This window comes from Haemorhous mexicanus, chromosome 2 (genome assembly GCF_027477595.1).
Source record: "Haemorhous mexicanus isolate bHaeMex1 chromosome 2, bHaeMex1.pri, whole genome shotgun sequence".
NCBI classification, from domain to species: Eukaryota; Metazoa; Chordata; class Aves; order Passeriformes; family Fringillidae; genus Haemorhous; species Haemorhous mexicanus.
The window spans coordinates 17,084,899-17,098,723 of record NC_082342.1 but is presented as its reverse complement, the minus strand read 5'-3'; the positions used below and the strand labels follow the sequence as shown (position 1 = coordinate 17,098,723).

The 13,825-nt window shown below is 38.8% G+C and overlaps 1 protein-coding gene across 22 annotated transcripts in view; it reads right to left on the bottom strand.

Annotated features, from left to right (window-relative positions):
* ZPLD1 (zona pellucida like domain containing 1) overlaps window positions 1-13,825 on the bottom strand; it is a 145,336-nt gene that overhangs the window by 26,818 nt on the left and 104,693 nt on the right. For all 22 annotated transcript variants that reach the window (XM_059836920.1, XM_059836914.1, XM_059836933.1 and 19 more), the window contains one exon: window positions 3,127-3,240. The gene's annotated coding sequence lies outside the window, so the exon portion shown is untranslated. The remainder of the gene's footprint in view (window positions 1-3,126; window positions 3,241-13,825) is intronic.

Genomic DNA, 13,825 nt, shown 5'->3' with positions numbered 1-13,825 from the left:
TTCACAGCTCAGTATTTTTTGTGAATCTTATGACTGTAGTGAGAAATAAATGTGTATGTTGGGTAAATTATAGAAGCCTTATAGCTTTGGAATCTATAAAACCAGGTGTGTTTAGAGGGAGACACTAGCACAGGTCCATCTGGAGCTTCATCTCAGAGCCTCAGATAGGTAAAAATCCAGCTGGGACAGTTTTTCTGCCTGCCTAATGACTAGGGAAATTTAATTGGTGTACCATACTGCCAAAAAGCTCTTAAACAAAAAATTACAAACCTACCCTGTAACACTTCAAAACATTCCTAATAAACTTTTAAACATTATACCTTAGTATATGTGTATGTCTTTATTTTTACAACCAATCCTTGGATGGACTGACTTTTTTCTTTTAGTCTGAAAAGAAACTAAGTTAACTGTAAGAAGAGAACGGTGATCAAGTGAATACTACACCTTTATGAAATATTTCCAGGAGATTTATACAAAGCAGCATAATACCTTCTTCCAAGAAGACAGACTACTGGGGAAATACAATTATAATAGTATAAATAAATCTAAACAACTATTTGTTGAACAAGCCAGAGATCTTGACTTACTAGATCAACTTAAATTTATTCATTTGCAAGCATTGAGGTCTCTTTTCCTGCTATTCTGTGCTAAAAGCAGATTTATTCTAGTGTTTCCTACAACCATAAATAATATTCTTCAAATGTGATATCTTCCCCCTACACTGTTCCATATTACTTTCACCGTAGCTCTGCTTAGTAGTGTCTACTGCATCAGAAAAACTTTGACATCAGCAAGATACCTGAGAAAAAGAGAAAGGAAATTCAGTATAAGATTTGGAGACTATTGCAGTGACTAGTCTGAAAAGATCATTTTAGCTCAAATTTGGATGCTCCTGACAAATCAAGACCTCCTTTTAAACATTAAAATCCACATAGCTTGGCTTGTTGTGCTCTGCTTTTCTTTAATTTTGTGGTTAAACTCTTTAGAACAACCACAGTGGATTCAAACACCAGGAACATAAACCAGCTGGGAACATTGATAGATCCCCTATTGAGGTCACTGCATTTCTGTCTCACATCATAAAACTAAAATAAAAATCATGCTGGATTTTCTTTATCTTACTTCAGCCACAAAATACTATAAACAAGCTGATTACAAAACAAGAGCCATCAGATAAACACCAGCTGTGCCACATTCACTTACAGGCTGGCAAGCACATATAGAAGTATCTGTAATGAACAGAACTACAGTGTTTAAGATACTGTCTAATTAATCCAATAGTGAGGAAAAAATAGGACCATTTAGCTCAATTGCAGCTGGTCTACATCGTGTTTCTCTTTCAGTGGAGACACTGCAGTTTGACAATCACTGAGACTAAAGCAAGTCCAGGATCACCTTGGACTGAAACACAAAAGTAAAACCTGTGTCAGGTCCCCTGCACAGGTAGCATACAAAGGCTGTCCCTAAAACCTGGAACTAAGAGACTGTTCTTAAGTTTAAATACATTCTCCACACATGCACATTCAGTCTAGATTTCCTTCTCAGACCACTGATCATTGTAGGGGTTCCACCAGCTAGCAGATTTACAGAGACTGTCAAAACATCTGATGGAGGCCCCTGAAGTGTCATCACACTCCACTGGCCTTCGGTTGCCTCTAACCATGGTCTGGATTCAAACACACTGATCTAGTGATGAGATGCTCTTAATCCTATTGCCTGACCCCAGAGCCCTGCAATCACATGGGCAGATAAAGATCTAAATGAGTATCATTCTACTTATTTACATTTTTTATGCTTTGGAAGAGAGAGATATAAATATAAATCTTCAGTAAAATAATGTTTGATGTCACTAGCAAGTAGATTATACTGCAGCCATCTGTTTGCAGCTTGAAAAGTTACCAGCAAAATAAGACTTCCCTGACAAAAAGCACCAAGAGTTTACACCATCATGATTACTTCAATTTCCTCGCTTTTAGAAACAGCAACTAAGCACTAAGGATGTAGAATAACACTGCAGTAGAGTACAACCTTACCTAATCCTTGGAAGTTAAACAAATTAGCAGTAAATAATGCTGCCAATATCTTGGTCAAAGAAAGCATGTAAAACCACAGATTTCATAAACTATGAAATCAAAGAGATTCTGTTCCCAAATTTACATTTTAAAAAGGAAAACTACTTCTACTGTGAAATAGAAGACATTTGCTTATGGCTATTTCTTTCATCATGTTTCGAGTCCGTGTTGTAGCCATCTGGGACTTAAAACAAGATTTGAAGTAATTTTTGAGCCAACCTGTAAAACAAGCCTGAGGTGTACTGCTGAAGATCTAGTTGGAAAAAAAAACAAATCATCATGCACAGGTAAAACTATTCTTTGACCAAGAATATGCAAGCAGGGCCAGCATTCCTATCTCCTGCAGCTCTTAAAGCTTTCCCCCACAGAACACAAGGCAATTACAGTAACTATGTCAATTTGGCCAGTATCAGTTCATCAGCTTAACCCAAGACTTGATTCCAAATCCCCGTGATCTTCACTGAGGAATATATCGCTGTTATCATTACTTTAAAAATAAACAAAGGTGGTGCAATTACCATGTCCAGCCAGCTTTGTGACCAGAAACAATGTCACTTCCAATCAACAAACTCTTGTCATTCAACTTCAGTGGAGCCAGATAAGAAGTCCTGCTTATCAAAATTTTCCTCCCTCAATGCAATGACTGTGGGAACAGGCTGACTGACACCACAGGCTGGATAACATTGCCTCCTTCAAGCAATTGATTGTTTCCCTCCTGAAAGGAACACGAGTGGATTTGACATACACCCACCTCCACCTTGCACAGGGCTTATAACCTTCCTCCCCTAGCATTAATAGCACAAGTCTGGTCTGTGTATCCTTAGGTAAAAGCTAACTTGCAAAAGTCAATCCCAGTTGGATGCTAGCACCTCCATGTTTGCAGCATCCATTCCCTACATACATTTTCGCCAACAAACTACCACTGAGATTTCCTAGTGAGGTTAAATTTGTCTGACGGGTGATAAAGTAAGAATTTCCTTTTAAAAGTAATGAATACTGTGATATTAACCAATATTTTAGTAAGTCCTAGTTGGCTGACATGGTGGGCACTTACCCAAATCCCCTGTAGTTGTTGAGTCAGCTGTACTCCATCTATCCCGTGCTCCTGCATGTGATCAACTGTTCAACTCCTCTGCCCTGCAGAACTTTTTCAGAAAATACTCTGAGCCTGTGGATGGAGGAAAAGAGACGCTCATTATGAAAATTCTTTTTAAAATAGGTCTGGATTTCAGATGGGAAAATTTGACAGGTCTCAGAATACTTTACAAGCCTGTTCATCATCAGAATGAAACCTGAGTAGGTTCTTTATGGTGGCTTTTTTCAATACTTTGCCTGTTTTTTTTTCTTGCAGGCTTTTGATCTGCTTCTCTCCACTTGTATGAAGAAATCCAGAGGACCATGTGGGGCATACAATCAACCTGAAGAAATTATTCTGTCATCAGCTTGTTGAGGGAAAACCTTGTCTGCTTAAAAAGAGGGGTGGGAGGAAGGAGAGAGATGGAAGCATTGAGATAGGATCAGTAACTAAACTGCAAGGTTATCAATGTACCCTTGTGTGTTGTGAGAAGTGTCTTTTGTTTTTTTTTCAGCTCTGGGCTAAACTCATAGTACTAAACAAAACAAAAGCAAAAAGAGCGACATTTCACGCTGTGATGAAAATGTGATATAGGGGTGTCATCATGAATACAGGTGACAACAGAATGATAATTACCAACAGGACATCAATGCACACAAAGCCAAGTGCACACAAAGGCTAAGATCAAGCTGCTAGAAACTAAGCCTACTTCATAATGTCTACTCCTCTATTTCTGGGATTTTCGAGGGGAAGGGGAGGGAATGTTTAATTCCCGTTTCTGGCATTAGACTTTCTTCCTCCTTCTGCCCCCTCCCTTCAGTTTATATTGTAACCATCTATGCTTGGAAGCTTTTGTTACACCTCTGGCTAGGGAAAACAGTCGTTTGTAGGCTTTTGCATCATAGAGACAGTTCTGAGGTGCCTGGATTTGTTGGAATGTGGGGCAGTTTTTAGAAAAGTCCTGCCTCTGCCATGCCTCCACTTTGGCCAGCTCCTCTTAAACAGCAAAGTGCTGCAGAGCACACTGCATGCATTGATGGCAACCCAGACAGGCCCCACAGAGCAGACATGGCAGAACCAGCACCAACATGATGCACTGACTCACCTCCTCCTCATCATCCTCCAGTGTCAGGGCAGTGACAGAGGAAAGCAGATTTTCCTCTTAACGCTGAAGTGCTGTACAAATCCAAAGTAAAATTTCTCGATGTAGTATCAGTTTCACAAACAAGCATATTTAAAGAACAGTCTAGCCTTAGTAGGCTTCCAAAATTATTATCCTCTAATAGAAAGCATCAAATCATCATAAATCACAGTGCAATTCTTGTTTCCATTGACAGCAATCACAGCTTCTGCAACATCTGGGTTTCCTCCCTCTGCAGGAGTATGTACACAATGAAATCCTGACAGGTGTCATCCCACCTTTCCCTTGCTGCAGACTGTTTTTCAGCAAATAAAGGAGACAAAGCACAGGGCAGCAGGACAGGTCCTTATTATGTGAGCCTTACTCAAGGAGCTGCTCACCAGCAGCTACCCACGGAGGAGCTGTGGCAGTGCTCTTCTGGGAGACAGCTCTCCCCAAAAGCTGTAGGAGCAGCTTGGCTGAGGCGAGCACACCTCCACCTGCCCAGGTGTCTGAGCAGAAGTGGGTTAAAAGCCGGCTGGGCAGCACAGCCCACAGCGGCTGCATCCTGCATCGCCTTCATCCCTGCAGGGCACAGCAAGCGCCCCTGGGGCAGTCACTGCTGGCAAGCACCTCTCACCTTTACTTTCTCAGGGAAACTCTGATTGATTACCTAGATGTTCCCAACCCCAAACAGCTTTTGCCACCTGGAAGGGCAGCTGGTTTCCCCTCAATCTCTTAAAACCCCATAGGCAGGGTGAAAAACATCCCAGCATGTTTCATGATTAATTAACTGCTCTCGTTTACAGGAAGCTGTCAATCAAGAAATCCCTGTTCTTAGTAAAAACAAGCCCTTGACTGCTAGAACACTGTACCTATAAATGACCTGAAGGATATACCACATGCCCTCAAAGATCCAAGTTTCTTTTTCAACTTCTCTATGGAGAATCCAGTAATTCCTCTGTTATAGAATGTGCTATTTCTCTATTCTTTACATTAAAAAAAAAACAAAAAGAATCCCTGAATCCTTTGACAGGAAAAAAACCAAAAAACCAAAAAACCAAAAAAACCTGACTATTTCACCATTAACCCTTGAGACAACGTGTCCCCAAATATTTAATTTTCCAATCTAAGACTGTATTTATAAGAAAAACTATTTTCACCCTGTATAATATTCAATAGTTTTGAAAGTTTTCAGTATGATTTCCAACAGCTATTCTGGTCAGAGCAAATATAAGACTACAGTTCTACACATAGATCACAATACGCTTTCCAAATGTACCTCATTAGGAGACATCTTGCTCATTTCCAAATAAAAAATTTGTCTCCATTCCCTCTGCAAATCCCTCTGCCCATCTCACACATATTTTATGTATTATTTGAAATCAGACAAGCTGATTCTTCTAAACCATAATTTTCTAGGAAACTTGGACAAAGTTTGATTACTAATTTTATCTATTGGCTTCTAAGGAACTTTTTCTTTTCATATAGAAGGTTATAACACATAAGCAAAAACATTTCTTTTTCCCTCTTCTCCAGAACTTAGAAAGCCTCCATGCCTTGCTACCCATATCTAAATACCTGCAAGGAGACAGAGAAACTGCAAGAGAATAGAAAAATTCAATAGAGAAGAACAAATTTCAAATAAAAGATTATGTCCAAAGACTTTTAACCAGTCCACATGCAAGCCAAATTCCACTGCTGTTTTGCCCACAATATAACTACATATTTTGTCAGGTTTGCAATTATCTTAATAAAAATAAGATACATGAGATCATCCTTTATTTATTAACCAGAATAAAGAAAAAAAAACTCCTGGGTTTTATCATTATTATCCTCTAATAGATAGCTCTAGAATTATCTTAAACTTGCTTCTACCAAACACAGACCACATCAGAACTTCACTGTTAACATGAAATTCTACAAACCTCAGCTAGATTGAAGCACAGAGGCTATTTCAAAACAAAATATTCTTCAATGTCTTAAGGCATATGAAATTCCCATTATCAGTTTAAAAGTGGAATGCTTTGCTCTGTGAAGAGGGATTCTGGGTTTTTTGGAAATGGGCTCTGAAGGTGCACAGTGATTGCTGGAGCATCCATGAAATACATTCTGCAGCTTAAATGACCTTCTAATGGAACAATTCAGCCAAAGCACATCTCTATTGTTTAGGAGATGGAATTAAGGAGAGGAATTTTTATGAACTAGATAAGTAATTTTTCTAGTCACATGCTTTTTGTAGAATATATATCAATATCAAATGTTTAAAATGTCTGGAAAAAAAAAAAGATAGTTAAAAGAACAACCTCAGCTGTCAAAACATAAACAAGTAAATCTTTCTGATAAAATAACCTGTCAAGGTTTGGCATATTTTGGGGACATATATCTGTGTATAGGCTTATATTTGAGAGTATTCTCATGGATTATCTCCCAAGATATCACCATCATCACCATCATCATCATCATCATCATCCACATTCAGTTCTTCTGACAGTGAAATTTTGGAAGCCTCCAAACAGGCCCCCACTCCTTCTCCTGTAGCTTTGTGTTTCTTATAGCTATATTCATCTTCATTTAACTCCCCCCCCCCTCCCCCCAAGACTTGCTTTTCTGGGCATTTCTCAGTATTAAGTCCACATTGAGCCCCTTGATATAAGCAATTCACATTACTACCCAAGTGTATTTTCTAAAAGATCAGACTTCATTCAAACCCCAGCTAAACTGGATTAATAACTTATATAATTCTTACTGTACCAAATCAATGTGTGCTGTAACCACAAGGGAAAAAAAAGTAAAAAAATCGATACTGCATGAGAGATTCCTCCCTAGTTGTAATCAAATATACTCACACAAACATATGGCTTAAAAATTGTCATGGCTGTTTACATTATTGGCACCCAGAGAAAGTGCACACCAGTTTAAGTGAATAGTATTCAACCTCAAAACCATCTAGTTCACTTTCTATCTTGCCAAAACAATTGTAATTTAAATCTCGCCAATGCAAACTATTAGCAGAACAGGGAGCACAAGTGAGAAAATTGATCATGAAAGTATACCTGCACTGAAACATCACAGAACCCAAATCCAGTCTAGGCAAAGTTTTACCAAAAACAAAAACATGACCCAAACAGATTGTGAATAACCCTGGCATCAGTTTCATTTGGGTACAGACCACAAAACTGGGATAGACAAATCCCTGTTAGTTTTACTAGCACACAACAATATACATCAAAAGACCAGCATGTTTCAGTACTAGCAGAGGTAAATGTGAATTAGAAATGGCTGTGGTTACAAATTGGGAATTGGAATAAGAAATACACACAAGACTCCTTCAGCTTCTCTGGATTTATGCAAACCTGCCTGCTCAGTGGTAACAAATACATACTCCCTATGCTTTAGAACAGCATTAAAACCAGCTCATTTCTCCATTGAAAATTCCTTTTTATTTCACAACTCTGCTTTTTAGTTTTAGATTGTTAAGCCCATACTGGCAGAACATACATCTGATCTACATCTACACCACAGATCACCTTAGCTCACCTGCGGCTGTTTTGAAAAAGAGTTTTCATGTTAACAGTTACAGATTTGACAGTGTGAAAATAAATCTGGAATTCAACTCCCTTTTGGATTATACAGAAAATTTTTATTTTGTCCCAAATCTAAAAAACCCAAAAATATCACCACATTACCATTTCCTATCTGATCTCCAGTCACAGAGAGTTACACTTTTCACACACAAGACACAAGTTTGTTTTTAAGGCTACAATTTCCAAATATATACACTCTTTGGTAGCATTAGATGAATCCTAAACACTGCACACTTGTATGTAACAACTGAGGCACCCTCCTTTATGAGCATATTTCCACCTCCCAGCCAAACCCACAGTCTTTATTCCTGTTCTGGATTATTCTTAATTTGTCTGTAGTTTAAGTATTTTCTTCTTCTGCAGAGGCCCCCTCACCCCTCAGATGAGAAAGAAAAGGTGTTTTTGACCTGAAAGGAATATTCACCTGGTCCTCTTGCTTTACAGCAAAGCCTTTTTCCTTGTCTCCCTCTGCCATTAGCTCCTTCAACTAAATGCAGATGTCACCAGCCTTTCTTTAGAAAAGGGAAATAAGTGTCCCATTAAGTACTTAGAGGAGTGGACAGATTCTCCCATTCACCTGGTTCCCTACACACTTGCTGGTGCTGAACAGCAAATCTTCTATTTCTGAGAAAGGGCTATCACAGAGAGGTCATTTTCCTCTAAGTGGTTTCCTTTTTTCATCTGTTCTCAAGTTTAGTGTTAAGTTGCTGAAAGATTACCTCATTCATATGATTGCAAGCCTGTTCGCCTCCAGAGTGTAGGGTGAATGAAGCAATAATTATTTGTTGGAAAAATACAGGTAGTTTAGCTTGCATCGCAAAGAAATATGCCTGAAATTTTCATTATTCCAGTGACAAATCCTGAGACCTTTATTTCCTTTTCAGAGAGTCAGGCCCTGCTCACAATGGTGAAAAATTACATGCAGATAGCCCCAGCTTCTGCTCCAGCTCAGTGAGAGTCCAAAGTGAGCTGGGCAAAGGGGCTGCCTGACCAAGCACTGCTGCAGAACACGTATGCACCCACAGCCTGGGGTTTCTCCAAGAAGGAAAGCAATCACCAAGTAAGGTAGGATGAGAGTTTTATGTACTTTAATACACCAGAGAAGTTGCCCAAGTGAAAAGGTTCCCCACGCCTCCCTTGGCACAAGTGGGTTTTTCAGCTTCAGAGCCTGGTTTACATTTCAGCTTCAGAGCCTGGTTTACAGAAGGTTCTTTTGGGAGTTTCTTATTTTTGGAGGCAGGGGGGATTTAGACTACTTATTTTCATGGGGAAAAAAAAAAAAATGCAAGTGTAGTGTGTATGAAATAAATGCTCATGTTTAGTCAATTCATTGACAGATTTCTAAGACCATTTTGGATAAGATTTTTCCCAGCCAAGTACAGTCACTGTTGTAGTTACTAAGACAATTTTTTGTAATTAAATGCAAGGTTAAAACTCCAAAACAATAAGACCACTAAATGTCAGGAAACTCTAATAAAGGAGTAAAAAAGACTGGCAGAGATCAGAAAGATTTTTCCACAGAAGAGCCTTGACCCATTCCTCCTAGATTGCACCTGCTCTCAGAATACAAAAGCAGCAAACTACCCCTAGGAAGAAAAAAGCTTACTACAGAGCCTCTATGAACTGCATTTGAGATGCATGTTCATGATTTTGCAGAAGGAACATTCAGCAGGATCAATATGCCATCAAGATAAAAGAAAAGTATAAATTGTCCGGAGAGTTGGTCAGAATTTTCTTTACTGTCAACCAGGGAATTAAAAACAGGGCAGGAGGCATATTAAAACTGTGCTTTTATAAGCCTAATCAGTAGGCTGGAAAATGAGTTTCACAAAGAGATAATGAGCTCCCAAATCATAATTTGCCAAGGGTGCATCGATTTTCACTCATCTTCAGATCATTTACGAGCACCCAGCACAAGAACACCTTTCTGCCCCAGGCTCCCTCCAAGCAGGGACATGTGCCAGAACAGCTCTCCTTGTGCAAGGAGGAGCTCCAAGCTTAGTGGTTGCATCAGCTAAAAAAGGACATGACTTTGGATCCACCCAAGATGGATATTTCATGGTCATTATCAAAGCTGAGAATGAAAGCATTCTTGTGCCCTGTTGAACAAATATTTGCTTCCCCTCTTGGGCATCTTCACAGATATGGCAAAGAGCTAATCATAATAAGCTGATGATAAAATCAGTTGTGCTGCCATCACTGTGGTTTTACCAAGACTGTGCTCTCATCCCACTCCATGCCCAGAGCTGTTAGGGCATTTACCCAGTGCACAGGAGAACAGGCTGAATGTCCCTCCTCCAGCTCTACCTTGGGGACCACTCCATTAGGTCAAGGGATGAAACTTACACCTGGGTTAGTGGCAACAGGGTTTGTCCCCACCAGCTCATGCTAAAAAGGTTAAATGAAGACTCTATTGTCAATTACAGCAAATGAGAAAGTAATCCAGTTCAACATACGTTCTAGATCCGTGCCTACAGCACTGTCCTGAGAAACAAAGTTGAAACAATGCTCTCAGACTAGAGAGGAATTAAGCCTAAGTCTTTTGCATCTTAGTCAAGCAGCCAGATCCCTGAATTAACAGAGAGGAGCTACTGCAGAGGCAGCTTTCTATCATGGCCAGCAAACTTTTTTACAAATAGCATCACAAGAGGGAAAACAGAAGTTAAAAACATGGTCTTTTCATTCAAGTTGACATTTGATTTCTTCTTTTATGGCAACACACAAAATCCACATACATATCTACATTCTTGCTACCATGAGTCAGGCTTGTTTTCCTCCCACCCATACATCACAATCCATAAATGCCCTATGCTAAAAGCACTCACTGGATTTTTTCAGGAGAAATGTTGGAATCAGTCTTGTCATCTGACTCCTTTATACATTAAGTTCTTTTAATTCCTCTAAAATTTGTATTTAGATTTAAGACTTATATGTACAAAATTCAATATTAATTCTTCTCACTTGTTTCACGCTCTAGTGCTTTATATTTGATTGCACCCTGCTCTTGTCAGCAATTTAGACTGACTGACTATTAATTGTCTATTACATCACCCCTTTATTGTGTAGCAGGCACAATTTTCTCTTGTAAAGAGTTATCTTCATCCCAGAACCTGGTTGCATTCCAAGGGAGCTATTTGTTTGTCAGGGCAAAATTCAATGAAAAAAATGTTGTTTATCTTCAGGAGCTATTTATCTTCTGCTAGAGAGTAAAGTAATTAAAAAATGGTATAGTTTGGGGAAAGGGAATAGGTTGCTGAGATGTTGTTTTCTGTTTAAATTTGGTGTTGTACTCCAAAATTCACTAGTACTTCAAAATCGTTTTTGCTCTAGCTAAAGGCACAGAACTATAAGGGGGAGGAGTGCTCCAATTTTTTGATATATCCTTTCTTTTTTCTATTCTGTCACATCTCTGAACAAGTTAGACATTCCCTAAGTTGTTCATTTCAGTGGAGAATGAGGATTATGTCGCTTACCTTAGTAGTCAGTCAAATAAGATCAGATATTTTTGTGGGGGATGAGGGAAAGAACATGTTACTCTCCCTCTTTGATTGTTTGAACATGTATTTTTAATTGCAGAGTTTATCTATCTCCCAAGGCAGGAAACAACATACCCCACATTCTTCATTGAGAGAACTCGAAGCTGGTGCTTCCTCCCTTTGTTCACTAGCTGAACATGCCCAACACCAGACCTTAGCAGATCCATCTGAATTGGTAAAACTAATCCCCACTTTGAGCTGCCCTTCTCTGAAATACTCTGAAATTCTTTACTCTGCAGGTGACTGAGCACTGGAACAGGTTGTCCAGAGAGGTTGTGGAGTCCCCCTCACTGGAGATATTCCAGACCTGTTTGGGTACAACCCTGTGCTCTGGGATGACCCTGCCTGAGCAGGGAGGCTGGACCAGATGGACCCATTGTAGTCCTTTCCAACCTACCCAGTCTGTGATTTCATCCCTTCTTTGCTGTTGTACAAGGGTCTGCAAGACTACTTCTCAGGACTGAAAATTAAAACATACTGGTGGTTCAGCATTACACATCTTAATTTTCATCTTCCTCCATGTTAAACCAGCACAAAGAGCTACAAAGTTTAAGTTCCAAATTTCATATTCGTTTCCTAGAGAAAACATAGAAGAAATTAATGCTTGCAAATCTTCATTAGTCTGTACATTATGGAAAGTTACTGTAGGCTAAATATCAGAACTGCCTATTAAATACCATAGCAACAGATCAAAGTATATTTTAGTACACTAAAAAAAAACATTGCAAAAAATGAAAAAAACAAAAAACATTGTGATTAAATACATTTTTTAAAAATCCATAAAGTCAAAAGTTGAGGAAAATATATTTTCTCAAGAATTACAGCTCCATTTGATCTATTTCTTTCCTTACTATTAAGTCCACTGAATTATTTATTCATTCAAGTGCTTTAATCAAGATAACCACTCAGAAGTCATTTGATTTAAAAGCACTGTTACTGCTAAATGCAGCAGTAACAGACCACAGGAATTTGCAGCACACGGTTACATGTGGCAGCACAAAAGGCTCGCTGTACTGAGGACAGACTGCACGGCCACAACCAAGAAAGATATTTGAGGGAGTAAAAGGATATTTTTGTCTTTCTATGATAAGAAATGCTATTGTGAGAGACAGACCTCCCCCTTTTGCTCAGGCCCAGGACCCACACTAACCACACCAAACATGGTTTGAAAGTTTATCCTGAGAGAGGAGACAGTGTTTAGCTTCAGCATGTTTCAAGCACACAGTTCTACCCATGGGAGCCAGGCTGCAGCAGCAAGGGACCCCAAGCATTTTTAAAAAACTATCCCTGAATCAGGAAAATACCCAGCACGTTTACATGGACAAAACACACTGTGTTGTGCCTACACAACCTGCACAAGTGTTGTCAGGCTTTTGAATGCTGAGCAGCAATGGCTGAAATGACACAGGGATAGGCACAGACTCTCACATTTGTTACTAGCTGCACAAGGACAACAATTCTTACCAAAACATGGCTTTTTAGGTAAAGCAATGTTCAACAGATGTTTTATTTCTTTTTCTATGTATTCTCACACTGTGGCTGGAGAGTCTCCTGTACTTTATTGTTTGTAAAGGTACTTATTCTTTTCCTCTACACTTTTTTGAGCAGTGAAAACAAAATGAGTTTAAAGAGATCAAAACATTAGCATGTTGGTCGTTGAAAATATCTCAAGTAAAATGTTAAATAAATCATTAAAACAGCATCAGAGTTTGGGTTTGGAGGCTTTTTTAGCTTGATACATCTGAAAGATTTTTTTTTCAGAAACTGAATTCTACATAACACTTGGAACTTCATTTCCATTTCAAATCGGGGTGCTGAAGAAATAAAGAGATCATTTTTCTAAAATAAGTGTAGGGAAGTTCTCCTGTGAAATGGAGAAATCCATTTCTCAGCCAGCTGGCTCCATCACATCTCTTTCTGAAATCAAGCCACTAAGAAATACAAAAACTTTAAAGTAACATAAAAAGGAATACATTGAACACTTCAGCTAAATTTGAACACAGACTGTTTTAAAATTAGAACAGAGAAAAGAACATATGAATAACAATGGGTCACAAAACAGAGAAGATCCAAGAACTTTAGCAATGCTATTCCTGAATAAAATACAAATCACAGCTTCAAGAACATCCTTGTAGCAATGTAGAGCTGCAGACCTATGATTAACCTAAAAGAAATACTGGAGAAAACTAGAAAGCCCATGTCCAGTTGCAGAGCTGCAGAAAATGAAGATCATGGTTTAAAAATCTGCCCAACACATACACACAAACTCTACTTATGCAATAAATATTTTTATACATAAAAAATTATTTTTCCCTCAACAGGACCCATGTACAATCTCAGGGACAATCTCATAAAAGACAGAGAGTCAGTTTGTGCTGTAAGCTCGTGGCAACATTATCAGTAGTAAAATATAGAATCAAAATAAAGTAGATGAA